Raw genomic sequence first — 18233 nt, 5'->3', positions numbered from 1 at the left:
ATGAGATTGAATTCAATTTCCAGCTGTACCCTCTCTCCCCAGGGGTTGGTGGGGATGGTGAAAGTTCTGGCTCTCTAATCACATGCTTAGTGTTTCTGGTGTGGCCAACCCCTCTCTTGAAACTATCTAAGGTCCCACCTTGAATCACCTCACAAACTTAGGTATAACCAAAAGGCCTATTATGAACAACAAAAGACACTCCTATCACTCAAGAAATTCTATGCGTTTTTGAAGCTCAAAAACCAAATATGTTCTTTGTATTATACCACAATCGGTAAATGGATTTTACTTCATTTGCCAACTCCAACTGATTGGTCATGCCTGCTTGGAGTGCTAGGCTGTAGATTCTGAGTCTGGGTCCAGGTTCACTGGAAAGAGTGCTGTAATCAGTTAGTGATGTCTGCCATGGATAATACAGGAGGCTTTAGTAGCACGTGTGTCATGTATCTGCCATTCCTAAAGGCAGATCTCTGTATCTGGCACCTGTTTTCCAAATAGTATTTTCTTATCTTCCCAAATTTTGCCTGCTAACCTGTGTTCATGCTATCTAACCTCTCAAAGAGGCTATGCTGAGGTCAGATCCTACTATCTTCCCAACTTGATTTTAAGTTTCAGGAGAGCAGGTGTCCTGGTAACTACGCATGAAAACTCCAGTAAGGAGTATAGCCAGCATCACTCTGTGTACAGAGTTAGGGCTGCAAGAGGGGAGGGGATCAGAAGTCAGCGAGAGCATATAGAGGTCAGCTTCCCTGAGAGGTAGAGGGCTGATCAAGGTCCCAAAGAACGGGCAGGATGGGGTAGGTGGAGGGGAGAGGAGGGTACATGTCAGGGAGCAAGGTGTTGAGGAGCTGTGGGAGAAAGAGCCGAGGGCCAAGTCTGGTCTCTGACTTCAGAGGGCTTGAGGTCCAGGTAGAGTTGGTAGCAGTGGGAGCCGTTGTTGTTGCTGGACAGGAGAGCTACACGGGACTATTTTGACATGGGGGAAGATGCATGGAAGGGCATTTCTGGCCAAGCCTAGCAGAACATGAGCAGGAGGAAGTGCTCCTGTTTGGAGCAGCCTGGCCACTGCAGGGAAAAGGAACCTCTCCAGGTGCACACATTGGTCCATTGAGTAGGAGAAGCCAGATTATGCTTTCCTTCCATTCCCATGCACCAAGCAATCAACCCCAGAAGTGAGGTCCCCTAAAAACTTGGCCTCATCTGCAGGAGTCTAGTGGTGGGATTAAGGAGAAGAGAAACTGATAGAGGAAGGAGCGTGTGCCAGATGAAATGAGCAGACATTTTCTAGCTATCCTTATTCGGCTGATACACATGGCTGTGAGGAACGAAGCTGTGCACTAGGAGCTTTGTGATCCACTTGGCTGACCTGGAACTGATGTTTGGATTAAGGTCTTTCATGAACTCTGATGAAGCACCTGCCAACATGGTGCTGGTGATGTTCACTTGCACGGTCCATTTAAACCTGTGAGGAGCAGGTACTGCACCCATTTAATGGATGAGAAAGTCAAGGTAGATAGCTCAAGTGACTTGCCTATGTTAGTAAGTGGCAGAATTCAGTTTTAAACTTAGTTTTCTTGACTCTAGCTTCAGGGCAGTTTTTCATATAGCCAGATAATTCAGTTATCAGATACTGAATGGACAGCGATGCTGGAAGGGGGGGTGAATTTTGCAAGTGACCTAGAAATCTTTTCTCTGATTCAACTTCTGGACTCTAACAGATGACTGTCATGAACGAGTGCCTGCCCACTTTAACTGGGATATCCCCCTTCTCCTAAACATCCTCCCTCCTCTAGAAGTTTCTGTTCTTGCTCCCTCCCTTAGACTCCTGCAGATTCTGCCATGTTTACAGAGGACCCCACTTTTTTAGCCTCACTTGATTGGCCTGGACATGGATATGTGACCAAAGTTGAGCCAATTTCAATGCTTTTTCCCATCTGGCCAGGGATAATTGGTTCAGGGCTGAGCGTTGCATCCAAGCTGGGCCTATCCCAGGCAAATCTTTGGCCTGAAATTTTTAAGATGGAGCTGAAAGGGAGTCTCCAGACTCTCCCCACAATGCAGGCTCTAGGGTGGTCAAAGCCAGGAGCACTTGGCCTCTGCATTGCATGCCATGCTGAGGAGCTGGCCTGCAGGTGAGAGGGAATGAAGCCCCTGCCAAGAGAATCAGAGATGAGAGATGGAGGGAGGACGTTCTCTTCCAATTCTGGTTCCCATCTTTCTGAGGCCCAGCTGCTTCCTGCCTTTCCTCAGTTTGATCATCAAACCTTCTTTTGGATTCTGTGAGTGAATACATTCCCCTTTCGGCCTCAGCTAGTTAGAGTTGGATTTCTGTCACTGGCAACATGAGTTCTGACTGACACGTGCCCCATGTGGAAGCATTTGCCATTCATATGCTCATGAGATATTTACAGGGCTGGTCCTACGTGCATGGCACTGTGCACAGCTGCAAGGTCACTGGGCAGGGGAGCATGGAGAAGGGGGTTCCGTTCAGAGATTTGGGGTGCAGACAGGATCCATCTGCAGGGGACAAGTTTGTACAGGCTGATTAGTGACTCTCAAGGATATAAAGGGACACCCCTGATTCCCAGATGTCACCTAGCCTGGGGTTGGACTCATGACTCCAAAAGCAGATTCTAACATCTTACGTCTTCACCTTGAAGGAGGAGCACGAATATCGCCAGATCTCAGGGAGAGGACGTCTGACCCTTGAGCCAGAACAAGGCCCATTTACTCTGTGTTCACGGATTAATCCTGAGTGCCAAATGTGGTACCTGGTACACAGGAGGTACTTCATAATCATAATGTGAGCTGGATGAATGAATGAATGCAAAAATTCATGCATGTTCAGCTCTGCTAAGCTCACTTCTCTTCCAAAGCAGTGGAGGAGGATGCAGCCTCTGTCTTAGACATGTCCTAGCAATTCTGGCTTCCTTCCAGAGCCTTCCAATCCTCCCTGTCCCCTGCTCGCCTGCACCCCCTCCCTAAAAGGAGAGCTACATAGAAAGAGGGTCAAAGCCCCAAAGCCCGAGGTCAACCCCACCCCTGCACTAAGCCAAGTCCTGCCTACCACTCATGCCACGTCTGGTGGTGTCCTGCTCTTCCCTGCTGTCTCTCTGTCTCCTGCATGAATGCACCCCTACTCCCTGCACAGATGTGTATGCAAAACCCATCCTGTCTTGGCACTCACTGTCTTAAAGGCACTCAGTAAATGTTTGCTGAATGAATGTGGAATGAATTAGATTAAACAGATACACTTATCTTGCTCTAGCATCCATGAGATGGTTTGCTGTCTAAGAGCTCAGCAACTCACAGGCGAGATGTCACCTCAGGGATGGGGATGAAGAATGGACCAAAGAGCTGGAATAGATGGAGGTTCAGGGCACTATGGGTGGGCACATGAGGGAGGGACTCACAGAGGGGTAGCATTTGCACTGGGCTCAGAGGGAATGAGTAGGAGTGTAGCTGGTCAAGAGTATACCTGGTAGGAGTGTATCTGCCAGGATACTTCATGAATTACAGTGATAGGAAAAGAAAATCTCAAACAGGTAGGGCAGACTTCAGGGCTGGCTGATTTAGCAGCTCTCAGATGCTATCTGGGACTCAGGTTCTTTCTCTATTCTGTCACCCACAGTGTTGATCGCATTCTATAGTCAAACGATGGCTGTCAGCAACATTGGGGGCTATGTGTGTCCTTGTCCTTGTCTAGCGGGAGAGAGGGGAATCACTCTTCCAAGCGTAAATTATAATTGGATTGGACAATTTTGGAAAAGAACCTGCCCCTGGACCATTAAGTCACATGGCAGTCCCCTGTGTTGATTGACTTAGAATAATAGGGCCCACCCCTGGGGAGGATGAGATCAACTGCCCTTGAGCCACTGGGTTGTGCGGGGAATCGGGGGTGGGGGATAACAGAACCAAACAGAGGCCGGACAGGAGGCAGGGAGGATGGGTAGCAATGAAGAGAGTCCACATCAGAGGAGGGGAAGATGCATGGAAGGGCATTTCTGGCTGAGGGAACAGGCCATGGTAAAGGTTGGCGTCAGGACTTGTGTGTTTGGGAGATGATAGGAGTCAGATGGAGAAGGGGCTGAGAGGCTGATGCCCAAGGGCAGGCCCTTGAATGCCATCCTGGGGAATGGGATCTCCCTAGGAGAGTGGACTTCTGTGGACAGGAGAAGGGAAATGAGAAACACGCTGAGCAAGCCCAATCCCTCCCTCCTTGGGTTCTCATGGTGGCACTATCCCAGGATTACCATATGCAGTAGACTGGATTCTGCAGGTTTGGACAAGGCTGGGGTCTGCATTTCCTCACGTCCCCTTCTCTTTGGGGTTCTGTGTTAGGGCTGGCCACATGTGAAGCTGTGGGAGATTTGGAAGGTGAAAGCAGAGAAGAATTAATCATTCTCAGAAGGTCAGGACCATCAGACATTATGACAGATGCAGAAGTGCCCACAGGCGTCCAGGGTCCCATTCATCTTTCCGACTCTTGGCCTTACCCACCTCACCAGTGGAGGCCCCCGAGGTAGCCACCAAGTGCTGAACTGCAGGTCCCCCAGAGGCAGCAGCCTCCATAGCCCCCACTTCCTTCCCACCTACCCACCTGTTCCCGTGCTTCAGGCTGTTGGTGCCTTCCTCTGGTCCTCTCCCAGACCTTGATCTGCCCAGCCCACCTGCATCTGTGTAAGCACTAAAAACTCAAATGCTATGTTAAGACTAGTTGCTTAACACCTACACATTCGGTGGAGTCATCCTCGAGTAATAATAGCTCAGCTTGACCCGATCAGAGAGGCTGAATTATAGCATAACAGCACAGGCTGCTGGCTTCAGATCCTGGCTCCCCACAACCTGCTGTGCAAACTTAGGTGAGTTTTCCATGTCTCTGTGGCTCAGCTTCCTCCTCTGAGAAGTGAGCCTAAGAACAGGGCTAGCTGCAGAGACTGGCTAGAGGAGCCCATGAGATGATAAGATAGCATGATTTGCACAGTGCCTGGAACATAGTAGGTGCTGTATAAGTGTTAGCTGTTGTTACCACCTATTTGTCATGTTCCAGGCAGCAGCCCAGGTGTTCACACAGGTGTTAATTCATTTAATCTCCCCAACAATCTTGTGAGAGTGGTAGTGCTATTAACCCCATTTACAGAGTCACAGAGAGGCTATTAGGTTGGAACATATGAAATTGCTAGTTTTGTAGGTCAAACATAGTTCTGTATCAGCAATTGCTTGTGGCTCACAGCTAGCATGACTGCAGGTCTCAAAGCTGGGCAACCTGCCCAAGCTATGCAGCCTGCACTTTTACTGGAGCACCTACTGGACGCCAGAGAGATGGTGTGTCCTCTGTTAGAGCACTAATAATATTACAGGAGGGCTGTTTATGTAATGAAGGCTGTGCACATGGAAGAGGGAGCTACAGGCTATTTTCAATCCCTTTCCCCTACACCTTAGCTCATTTGGGCATATCAGACATAGGCATCACCTCTTCCATGAAGCCTTCCCTAACTTCCCCATCCAGAGAAGTCAAGCCCTGCACAGAGTCAGAGGTAGGAGAGGGCCCTATTCATCTGGAAGACAGTGGGAAGTTTTGTGTGACTGGAATGTCCACTACTTGAAGAAGAGCCTGGAAAGGGACCTAAGCCAGAGGAAAAGACCTGGGATGACAATGGGGCTTGGCTCCATTGTCACCGTGAGAATGAGCCATCCAGGCCAGCTTTTCTTACTCACAAAATGCCACTGAATCTCTTGATCTTGGCCTGCCCTTAAGCCTTCTTGGAAGCTGCTCCTTGGTGAGGGTGCACCAGGGAGCCTGAAATGACATGTCTGGCAGGAGGTGGGCAAGTTTCCAAGCTTGGGTGGCATCACAGGGACTTCCTGGCTTTTGCCTGAGGTGGCAGTCCCTGTAAGAGTGACCTATGGAGTTGACCTCTGCACTGGGAGTCTTAGGCGGCCCCATGTCCCACCTTCTGCTTTGCATCCTCTGGACCTAACCTGCCTTCCCGAATCCAGGCCTGCGGTTTTGTCCTGTGAAGCACCATCTCAGCCCAGGCTGAACGCCGCCCATCCCATCCCCATCCCCATGTCTGTCCTGCACTCCTCTCTCTGGGACAGGGCTATTCTCTTATCTGGGGTGGGGGAATCTGACAGACGGTACCAGAAACCAAGTCTCCCTGAGGGCTTTCCCAGGACTGCCTGGGAGAACTGGGGGTGACCAGGGTCTCCTATTCCCTTGCATATGTTAAGAACTTGGGGTGTGGGCCAGGCGCGGTGGCTCAAGCCTGTAATCCTAGCACTTTGGGAGGCTGAGGTGTGCGGAGTCAGGAGATTGAGACCATCCTGGCTAACACGGTGAAACCGCGTCTCTTCTAAAAATACAAAAAATTAGCCGGGTGTGGTGGCGGGCACCTGTAGTCCCAGCTATTCGCAAGGCTGAGGCAGGAGAAGGGCGTGAACCTGGCAGGCGGAGCTTGCAGTGAGCCGAGATGGTGCCACTGCACTCCAGCCTGGGTGAAAGGGTGAGACTCAGTCTCAAAAAAAAAAAAAAAAAAAAAAAAGAACTTGGGGTGTGGTGCTGGGCTCCTCGGTAGGAATCCTGCTCTGGCCCTTCCTAACTAGTTTCCTCCTTTGTAAAATGGGGCTTACAGATAGCGCTTACCTCCAAGGCCAGTCAGTGCATAGCAACCGGCTCTTGGAGTATAGTTCCAACCTGAAAATTGGTTGGTATTTTTCTGTACTTCAGTGATTGAGGGGAACGTGAAACAATGAAGAGGTAGGTACAGACTTGACACTCACTTGTCAAAAGCATGAGTGACTTTGCTGAATTGGATGATAGCTTTTGAATACAGAAAAAAAATCTTTTTTTGGGGGGCTACTCACAAACCAACAACTATAGACCCGACACAGACATACTTTTAAGTTTCATTTGGAAAATTAATATTTTCTCCATCACTTTTTTAAGTCTAGAAAAATCAATAAAAGATAATTAAGCCTTTGTCAATTTTCATAGTTTCATCACTAAACACAGCATTGGGAAGAGAGGCTTAGTAGCCACCATGACATGGCATTTCCACCACAGAAATACAATGGCCCTGGTAGTATAGAGAATAATAAAGTGCAGTGAGATCATTCGGAAGTGATGAGTTTTGAGGATTTGTTACTTTTGTTTTTAGCATAATTTATTTTGAATTTATGTAATTTAATTTAAAAATAATAGTCATATTTAACACCCAGCTTGTAAAATTGCTGAAAATTTAACAATTGGCTCTTGTGAACCGGTACAAGCTGGCTCCAGCATGCCACCCCAGGGTTACTGTGGGGGGTAAATAATTGAATGTTTTCCAAATGTTCAGAAAACCCTGACATATTGAGTAAGCCCTCCATAAAATGTTAGCTAATCTTCTTACTTACTATTATGATTCTCGACTGGAACTTTGGTGAAGTCAGGGGCTGAGGTTAGGTGTATTTTACCACTAGACTAAGTTCCACTTGAGGACAGGGATCTCCTTTTATTCTCCTGGCATCTAGCACAGGCCTGGCCTGCAGGAGGCGGTGGGCAATGCTCTCTCAGTTGGCATTTTTCCAGCTTGACCTGGGTGGACATCCGTTTCACTCTGGCTGACCTGTGGCTATCCCTGGGTCCTTTCCAGCATCACAAGCCACAGATGCCATCAGGTGGGCCTGTTGGTCTTTCCTTTTTCCTGTTGGCTCGTCAGGAAAATCTCACAAGAAGGTGCATATGTGGGAAGCCCCACTTCTCAGGTGCTGACCCAGGAGAGGAATTGAAGGCAGATATTCTCGGCTCTGTGCCTGCTTCCTGCTCCTTAAAGAGACCTGGGGATGTTTGCAAGTTTAAAGTCTTACCACATTGGGATTGAAGTACCATTGCCCCTTTGTATCCATGGGATCTGCGTCCATAGACTTAACCAACTGTGGATCAACAATACTCAGGAAAAAAAAATCCACAAAGTTCCAAAAGCAAAACTTGAATTTGCTGTGCACTGAGTCCTATGCTGAATCCACACGAATGAAGTGATGTGTAGACATTGTATTAGCTACTATAGTATAAGTAATTAGAGATGACAAAGTATACGGAAGGATGTGCATAGGTTATAATGCAAATACTATCTCATTTTAAACTAGGGATTTGAGCATCCCTGGATTTTGGTATCCATGATGGGTGCTGGAACCAGTCCCTAGAGGATACCCAGGAATGACTGTGCTTGCAAGAGGTAGCTGAGTTCCCATCTCCCTGCTGAAACTAATGGATGTACCCACCCTATGCAGGGAAAACCGTGTACGTAAGGACCCAAATCCTACTGGGGGAGGGGCATGTGAAGAGGGAGGAGCAGAGAAGTTTGCTCCGAGTCTGATAAAAGTAGCGTGAATACTTTTTCCTTTATCCACAAACATTTATTGAGCATGGATCATGGGCCAGGATAGGGCTGACTTCTGGGCATATGAAGTAAAAATTCCACAGCCTTTGCTCTCAGGGAGATTACATTACAGTAAAAGGAAGCAAAGAGCCTATTGGAAGGGCTGTCACTAGACGCAGTATGGAATCGCCCTCAGCAAGTTGCGGTTGCTCAGGTGGGAGCGGTTGGTCCTGGGGGAGCATTGGAAAAGGCTCAGTAGAGGGGTGATGTGTGATTTGCTTGTTGCAAGCTGGGGAGGTGCTCACCTGATGGTTAAGGGACAGAGGCCATGGTGCTGTGGGCAGGAAGTACCTCATGGACAGAGGCAAGGCCATGTGGAAGGGACTCATGTGACCCAGGCAAGTGAGTGGAAGGGCACAGGGCAGGGCTTAGCAGAGGAGCCAGGCAGCAGCAACAGAGAAGGGGTTCACCCTTAAAGGAGCAGTCCATAAGGAGATGGCAATGAATGGGTCAGAAGGTGAAGGAAGACAATGAGACAATGATAGGCGCCCCAGAGTAGAGCCTAGAGCCTGCAAAAACACAGGTGCAGGCAGCTTATTTGTCAGGTGATCGTGAAAGCTGGAGTGAGGGAGCGGGGAGAGAGACAGTGTGCGAGAACAGGGGAATAAAGAGTGCATAATTACTGTGCGCAACTGAACACAAGCCCACTAGCACCCTCTAAAGAACTGTGGAGAAGATGCCTTGGAACTCTCCCTCCCAAGGATGGGAAGTTGACTCACCCGCTCCCATCTTCCACTGGTTGGGATTGCCCCTGGGGGTGTTAACTCCTCTATTTTTTGTCCATGCTTGTGTTTGAGCCAAAGGGTCACCCTGACGCAGAAAGGGAGAGAGTCACATCAGCACACTTGAAGTGAAACGCTGACAGCAGGTACACAGCTGTCTTTCTCAGCTGTGCTGATGTCAGGAGGACCAAAAAGATGTGACAGGGAGCACACAAAGTATTTGCTAAAGGAGTCAAGGAAAGAGTGAGTTTCAAGAAGGAGGATGGGTTGGCAGGTTTCCTGTCATGGAGAAGTCTTGGATGGAAAGGTCCAGGATGGAAAGAGTTGGGTTTGCATTGGGGTTCAGTGGACAGGTAGGGTCAGAGCCAAGTTGCACTGGGCTGAGGAATGAGAGGGCAGTGAAGAAGCAGAGAAAATGGCATAAGTGATTTTTTTTTTTCTGGATTGTCAGCTGTGAAGGAAAGACAAGGAATCTGACAATAACCAATGGTAGACACAGAATGGAGAACTCACTGAGGATGAAGAATGTGCAAAGATCAAGGATAATGGTGAACTTGAGGGACTTCAGGGTTTGCATTCCAAGTTTTCTTTCCTTCAGACTGTGTGTGTGTGTGCGTGCGCGTGTGTGTGCGTTGTGTGAGTGTGTCTATATGTCTGTGTGCTGGGACTAAAGAGAGAGAAGGAAAAGTTGTTCTTTTCTTGGGACTGTGGGATGACATGGGCATTGGGGTTGGACAGACCTGGTTTAGAATATTTGGTTCCGCCACAGTGTGATCTGGGCCAAGTACTTGGAACTCAGTGTTGTTATCTCTAAAATGGGGATAACAATATTTCTCTCCCAAGGTAGTTCTGGGCTTCAATGAGAAAAGGTTTGTAGAAGAGTCTGACATGGATTAGATGGTCAGAGCATCAGTATTGTCTGAGGGACAGGATGGTGGTTAAGAGAACAGACTTTTGAGCCAGACTGCCTGCCTGGGTTCAGGCCCAGCTATATGCTGTCCAGGCTGTAATGCACACAGCGACAGCATTGGCAAGAGTGAGGGTGTGACGAGATGTGTGGCTGGATTGGTAGGCACGTCCAGAGAGCTGAGACCAGAGCGCAGGCCAAGGCTGGGCTTCATCTTTCCTGGGGTCTAGGTCCCTGGCCACTCCACTACTCCCAGTGACTTAGTTTCTCCTCTGCCAGGAGGGGGTGAATTGACACACAGCTGTCAAATGTGTGATTCAGATACCAGCACTCCCTGTCCCTAGCAGACATTATCGATGGAACAGACACCTGGTGGAGTTTGGACATTGTCTCATTCATAGTGCTTCCTGACATGGGCTCCAGGTGGGCTCTGCAATTGATCAGACTTGCCAGATGAGATTTTCCATCTAGGTCTATGTGACCTCTCTAGATGCTCCTGTTCTTAGACCTGGACAAGCCCAGCTTCTGCCCAGTTCCCATGCTTTGCAGGGCCTTTCTCCAAGTTTTCAGAAAGTGTGTAGCTAACCGCAGTCCTCATTTTTTCACTTGGCTGGTTTTCTCCCATCCCTGCAAATCGGGTAGGTTGTGGGATTTGTGTCTATGGGGCTGTTCCTGGCTCAATTCTAGAAGGGCAAACTATTGAGTAGATTACCTATGTTGGCCAGCGTAGTATTTTCCCCTTTTCTTTTAAATAACAGTACTATTAAGATACAGATCACACACTATATAATTCACCCATTTTAAGTGACCGTTCAATGGGTTTTAGTGTATTCAAGAGTTGTGCACCCATCACCACAATCAATTTCAGAACATTTTTATTGCCTGAAAAGAAATCTTGTACCTTTTAGCCATCACCCCCCCCCATCTCCCCTATTTCCCCTAGCCCGAAGCAACCACTAATGTATATTCTGCCTCTACAGAGTTTCATGTTCTGGACATTTCATATGAATGGAATAATATATTATGTGGTCTTTCATCACTGAATTCATTCACTTAACATAATGTTTTCAAGGTTCACCCACAGGGTAGCAAGAATCAGTACTTCATTCCTTTTTATGGCTGAATAATATGCAATTGTAGGGATATATCACATTCTGTTTATCCATTTGTCCACTGATAGACCTTCGGGTTGTTTCCAACTTTTGGCTATTATGAATGATGTTGCTAAGAACATATATACAAGTTTTTGTAAAGACACAGGTTTTCATGTCTCGAGTATATATCAATTAGATTGGTGCAAAAATTATTGTGGTTTTTGCCATTACTTTTAATGACAAAAGCCACAATTACTTTTGCAGCAACCCACTAGGAGTGGAATTGCTGGGTCATGTGTTAATTCTATGTTACACAATCAGACTCTTTTCCAAAGTGGCAGTACTATTTTCCAGTCCTGAAAGCAGTGTATTAGGGTTCTAATTTTTCTACATGCTGCCCAGCACTTACTATTTTCTGACTTTTTGATGCTAGTCATCCTAGTTGGTGTGAAGTGGTATCTCACTGTGGTTTTGATTTGTATTTCCCTCAATAATGATATTGAACATCTTGTCACGTGCTTATGTGCTTGTTGGTGATTTGTAAGTCTTTTCTGAAGAAATATCTATTCAGATCATTTGCCCATTTTTAATTGGGTTGTCATTTTATTATTGAGTCATAAAACTTCTTTTTATATGCTATATACAGTCCCTTAGCAGACATACAGTTAGCAAAAATTTCCTCCTATTTAGTGAGTTGTCTTTTCACAGTCTTCATGGTGCCTTTGAAGGACAAAAGTTTTAAATTTTAAAACTTTTAAAAGTTAAAATTCTATGAAATCCAATTTTTCTATTTTTAATTTTGTTGCTTGTTCATTTGGGGACACATCTAAGAAGCCATTGTCCAATCCAAGATCACAACAATTTACCCTCATGTTTACTTCTAAGAGGTCTATAGTTTTAGCTCTTCTGTTTGGGGTTTTGATCCACTTTTAGTTAATTTTTTTCATATGGTTTGATGTAGGGATCCAATTTCATCCTTCTGCATGTTGTCCCAGCATCATTTTGTTGAAAAGATTATTATTTCCCCATTGAATTGTTTTGACATCCTTGCTGAAGATGAATTGACTTTAAATGTGAGGATTAATTTCTGGATTCTCAAGCCAGTTAAATTAGCCTCCATGTTATCCTATGCTCCTATGCTGGTACCACACTGTCTTTATTACTGTAACTTAGAAGTACGCTTAGAAATCAGGAAGTGTGAGTCCTCCAATTTTGTTCTTTTGCAATATATATTTTTTTCTATTCCAGATTCCTTGAATTTCTACATGAATTTTAGGATCAGCTTGTCCATTTGTGCAAAGAAACCAGCTGAGAGTTTGATTGGAATTGCATTGAATCTGTAGATCAAGTTGGAGAGCATTTGCATCTTAACAGTATTAAGTCTTCTCACCCATGAACATATTATATTTTCCCATGTATTTAGATATTTAATTGTCTTCAACAACGTTTTGTAGTTTTTAGAGTAAAAATATTACACTTCTTTTGTTAAATGTATTCCAAAGTATTCTTTTTGACATTGTTGTAAATGAAGTTGTTTTCTTAGTTTCATTTTGAGATTGTTCACTATATGATATTTCTTTTGTGGGATAGTATGTGATTGCTCATGAATGGTGCGGATGCACTGATTTTTAATGACTTGTTTAGATAGACAAAAACTTCAAAATAAGATCTGCCTTACACACACTAGGGGCATCCTAGCATCTTTGAATTCTGAGACGTCGTTTTATTACAACAGTTTGTTTATTGATTTATTTGTCGAGGGCCCCCTATGGGCCAGACATTGTTTTAGGAGTGAGAGGCACAGCAGTGGGTGCGGCAAAGTTTCTACCCCTATGGAGTGTGTGTTCTCATGGGGAAGACAGACAACAAACTAACTGCTAATCAAATACTTAATACAATTTCAGGCAATCACAAGTCTTTCGAAAGAAAATGAATTAGCTTTAGGATACAAAGTTCCTGGGCACAATGTCAGATTCAATGGGATGGTGGGGAAGGCCTTTCTAGGGAGGTGACTTAGGGACAGAATTAAGTGCAGGGTGTGCTGTGTGGAGAGCTGGGGAGGACAGTAGGTGCCAGGCCCTGGGTGGGAACACCCTGCAGGGGATTGGGGACAACAGTGGAGCCAGCGTGGCCAGGGTAGAAGGGACCTGAGATGCGAAGAGGAGCTGAAGAGTTAGGCAGGGACCAGGCCACAAAATCAGATTGGCCACGGTAAGCACTGTGGCTTTTACCCTGAGTGTGATGCCAAGTCACTGGAGAGATTACCAAGAACTGCAGGAGTCAAGGAAGGTGCCTTGAAAGTCAAGGAGGCAGGTGAGTTCTGCAGGGAGAATCTGCATGCGCAAAGGCTTCAGGGTATGGAGAGCCAGGCAGGAGCAACAGCAGGAAAAAAGGTATGGGAAGAAGCTCAGCCTGATTGGAGCAAATGGAGTATATTCTGGAGCAAGACAAAAGAGAAAAGAGGGGAGGGTTGGCGTGCTCTCTGGTTGTATCATGGTCTATCTAGAAGGTAGCATTGGTTTTAGCCCAGAGTTCAGCCCGGATTCAAGGCTTAGGAAACCTAGAATCAAACTTTGGCTCTGACCTTGACTTGTTCTATGATCTTGGGCAAGTCATCTCCCTTCTTCGGGGCTTGATGTTGTCATCTGTACAATGGGTGCTTTAGAACAAGAACAACCTCAAGTATGTTGCCCCTGTAATGCATATCTTTGGAGATTGCTTGATTCACCAAACCCTGGAAGAGAGCCCTTGTTGGGAGAGAGGCCTTCTGTTAGCTGAGCTGGTCTATAGCTTCTCTAAGCTCAGATGCCTCCTGCCCTGAGGTTTGGCAGGGAGACAGGGTAGAGTGTTACTATGATTTATCTCTCCCTTTCATCATTACCAAGCTAATGTGATAGCCTGCGGCTGGTCTGTAGGGTGGCTAAGCTTGTAAGGAACTAAAGCTGGAAATGCTGGAAGTAAGTGTGGCAGAGTTGATAAGTGGTAGAGAAGGGAGATGGAGAGAGGTTAAACAGCAATGCGAGGCCCAACTACACCATGTCCTCCCAGAAAAAGTTGGGAAGGGCTCAGACAGTGACTGGTCCACCTCCATGGGTTTGCAGAGGAAGTGGATAAGGCCCAGAGAGGAAATGACTTCTGCCTTAGGTCACCCAGCAAATTGGAGGCAGAATAGAAACATGGTTCCTGGTTCTAGACTCGTGGTCTTTCCACTGCACCCCACTGCTTCTGGCAAGTTGAAAGCCAATGTTCTTAGGGCAAGGAGAATTAACAAGAGGTAGAGAGAGGAATGTGTCTGAATGTTGGTTAGGTGGTAGGAGAAACAAGAAGTGAACAGCCTCCTGGTGGTCCTACTTCTCTCTGATCAGGACACACCAGCAAGAGGTGCAGACCCTGCTCTAGCTGCGCCTGCCCTGGAGCCAGCAGCAGAGGATGCCCAGGAATCCTGGGAAGCCAGCCTGTGAGCCCTCACTGTGCCACACCTCTGTACCCGCCACAGCCTCTCCACCTGCATGATCTGGCCCATGACATTTTCTGCTCAGAAATCTTTCCTTTGCTCACTTGCCGACAGGATTGGGGCAGGACTGTGGCAGCCTCTTCTCTGTGCTGCTCTATTCAGACTCTGGGGACCTTGTAGATGATGAAATTGAGAAAATAAAAGTTGTCCTCATTCTGGTCATCACTTTGGGAACACAGTTTTGGGAACACTTGAGAGAGGGGCTGATTCGTATGCCTCTGACAGACTGGCCCAGCACCCAGGAGACTGCAGCTTCCTCCATGCCAACCATGGCACCTGCTGGCATAGTCCACTGGTGCCCCAGTGACATGTGCCATTTTTCAGAGTCTTTCCTCACTCTTTACCCTCTTTAGGGCTCAGCCAGCCTGCTTTGCCAACTGGGGTGTGGTGGCTACTGTCTTTGCCCCAGCCCTTCACCTTGCGTTCTCCTGTCCTGACCATCTGCTCCTCCTAGTGACCATGGGGGCTATGGGCTCCAAGCCAGGCCAATCAGATCCTTTCCCTGGCATTTTTTTGCCACTTAAGCTGGCCCAAAGAGCTTGTTATCCTTTTTCGTATAAAGCTGTTTAGATATAAGCCAGAGATGCCTGTGGCCAGTGTTTCAACCTCTTGAAAAGCTGAAACTCGAAGAATAAAGTCAGCAGTCTGAGAAACAGATGGAGGTTAGAGACAGCATCCTAGGGCACTTGGGTGCCTGGATCCCACTGTGCTGAGTCTGGACCACCCCTCTTTTTGAGAGAGCTGGTGAACTTGAGTATTTTTTTAGCAGTGAAAGGGACTCTGACTAATCTGTGGGTCTGATAACTCTGGCTTGGCCTTTTCATGGGTTGTGAGAATCAGATAACCTGCCCATGGTCCACAGCCAACCAGTGGTAGATCTTCAAGAAGCCTTCCCCATCTCAAACCCCTTACAACAACCATTCCACTCATCATGTCGAAAAGTGGGTAATCCAGAAAGAACAGGAAAGGTGGGGACACATAATTGTTGGGGCTTGACATAGGCTCTCTCATCTCCACACAGTTAACACTGTTTTATGATAAAACAAAGAAATAAATTCTTATTTTAAAGATTAAAAAAATCAAGGCCATGCAACTTGGTACTTTCAGGCCCTGGGGAGTCTGTGTCTCAGCCCGAGTGGTCAGTTGGACAAAATGAGTGTAACCCTGGCCAGCCCCTAGACCAGCCTGCCCCAATCTCTGGGCTTAGCTGATGCCGTGGGTTCAGCATCCAGAGTCTCCTCCCTGGACATCTCTCTGGAGATTCAGGGTTGGCCAGGGCCTTGTGTGATAAGAATCACTGAATGTCAGTGCCCAGAGGAGTCTTTGAGATAGAGAATGGAGCAAGTGCACGAGACAAAGACACTTGGCCAGGATCACACTGCCGTGTGGCTGCTATATGCTGGGCACAGAAACAGATGCAGGGAACCTGGGCTCTGGAGCTCCCACCACTGCTGCAATATGCCACACCGCTTCCTGCCTGGTCCATCAGTGTCCCCAGCAGGTGACCTTGGACAGTGTCCCAGGATCCAAATGTGGTCCCAGGGTCAGACTGACATGACAGGGAGGATCTATAGATCTGGTGGAAGCCGCTTGGTGGCATCTCGCCCAGGAGTATCTAAGAATACAAAAGGGTTAGATTTGGGGACATGTATTTTAGCAGATTCTGAAACTTGCTCTTGTATTTTTGAATATTTATACTCTGCTTCATGAGCTCAGATATAAAATCCAGGTCTGTGTTCTCTCCTAGTGCCTCTGTTGCTTGCAGATACAGAACTTCCTTCAAAGAAATAGGTGAGTGGCCCATGCAGTAAATGCTCCCAGGACTGAGGTGACCCAGCTTTTCAGTAGACCTTCTGCTTGGCCATGCTTTGCAGGCTTCTGGTTACTAGTCCAGGTGACTGGTTGAGGATGAAAAAGTCACCTCTTAGCCTCCTCCATTGCTCCTCCATGCTGTTTGCCTCAAGAAGGAAGCTCTGACCTGCTGGGGTATTCACGGCTCACCAACACGAAGTCCTCTGTTTCACTTTTCTCCTTGCAGGAGCCTTTCTCTGCAACGTGTCCTTCTCCATGTCCACTGGCCCAAAGCCTGACCTTTAGTAAGGTCTTCCCCCAGAATGGTGTCATGAGAAAGATAGACGTGAGGTGTAATTTATTGAATACTGTACTGAAATGGAAAAACTTATGGTTGTATAAGTATTTTACATCCAGTTTCTTTTCTTTCTTTCTTCTCTTTTTTTTTTTTAAAGATGGAGTCTCACTTTGTCACCCAGGCTGGAGTGCAGTGGTGCGATCTCAGTTCACTGCTACCTCTGCCTCCTGGGTTCAAGTGATTCTCTTGCTTCAGCCTCCCGAGTAGCTGGGATTACAAGCGCACACCATCACACCTGGCTAATCTTTTGTATTTTTAGTAGAGATGGGGCTTTGCCATGTTGACCAGGCTGGTCTTGAACTCCTGACCTCAAGTGATCCACCTGCCTTGGCCTCCCAAAGCTTTGGGATTACAGGTGTGAGCCATTGTGCTCAGCTTTCTTGAAGTCCAGTTTCTACCGAACATGTATCACTTTCTTACCATCATAAAATAATCAGTATGTCAGACTATCATATTTTGGAGACCATCTACATCATATAAGTATAGATATCATATACATATACATACATATACATATATGATGCACATGTATACATCATATGCAGTGATGTCCTTATTTCTTAATCCAAGTGTTGGTTAAATGGGTATATTCAGTTTATAAATATTTAGCAAAGTATAAACTATAACCTTGTTTAATGTGAAAAAAAAAAAAACTAAAAATGAAAGGTATGAGGGAGGCAGAGCACTGGCCTTGGAGTCAGAACATCTGGGTTTGAAATCCTGACTCTACTGAATATTTGCTGAGCCAAGTTGCTTCACTTTCTTGTCTTCCCTACCTGTTGCCCTGCTGCATGGGGCTGATTACACCTCTCTCATGCCCTTACTTGTTAGGAGGGCTAAATGCCAGGGGGCAGGGGGACGAAGTGCTGTGCAAAAGCTTGGGTCACGGAGCAGATGATCAGAAGGCCAATGCCTGGTGCATTAGGCCACCCCAGCACTTCTCGAAAGAAAGAACACAGGAGAGCAGCAAGCCAGAGAGAGCTGAGCTTTTGCTGGAGCCTTGTGACAGGCAGGACAGTGACTGAGGATTTAATGAGAGGACGATTTGAGCACCTGCAGTTCCAATGCCAATGAGTGCCTCTCTCTGTGTCCCCAGGACTGGGTTGGCGCTAGCTGTTTGTGAAGTGCAACTTGTCCCCAGCAAGCATCTGTTTTGCTTCTCTCAGCACCAAGCCTTCAGGAAATTCTCGGCAGGCCCCCTGTGTGCTCCAAAGCAATGCCTTCCCAGCTCACTTTGGCTGCCAGCAGCCTTCCAGCAGGGGCTTCTTGCTTTGAATCCTAATGTGAGCTTCAGCAGGGGCTTTAGTTGCTGCACTCAGCAGGGGATGGGAAGGGATGGTGGTGGATGGAGGGTGATGAGGCAGTGGGCCTGGTTCGTGGTTTCTGGGATGCTGTGGCACACAGGGTCTGTCTGTGCATGCCTG

General features: G+C 47.0%; 1 long non-coding RNA gene across 1 annotated transcript in view; it reads left to right on the top strand.

Moving 5' to 3' along the window:
• Positions 1-15732, top strand: part of LOC104662249 — a 133735-nt gene extending 118003 nt beyond the window's left edge. Inside the window, exon 3 of the long non-coding RNA XR_004060114.1 lies at positions 12395-15732. This is a non-coding gene — a long non-coding RNA (uncharacterized LOC104662249). The remainder of the gene's footprint in view (positions 1-12394) is intronic.
• The last annotated feature ends 2501 nt before the right edge of the window (positions 15733-18233 follow it).

Source organism: Rhinopithecus roxellana, chromosome 11 (assembly GCF_007565055.1).
Source record: "Rhinopithecus roxellana isolate Shanxi Qingling chromosome 11, ASM756505v1, whole genome shotgun sequence".
NCBI lineage: Eukaryota > Metazoa > Chordata > Mammalia > Primates > Cercopithecidae > Rhinopithecus > Rhinopithecus roxellana.
Note: the sequence above shows the minus strand (reverse complement) of the source record. Positions and strands in the feature narration are given on the sequence as shown.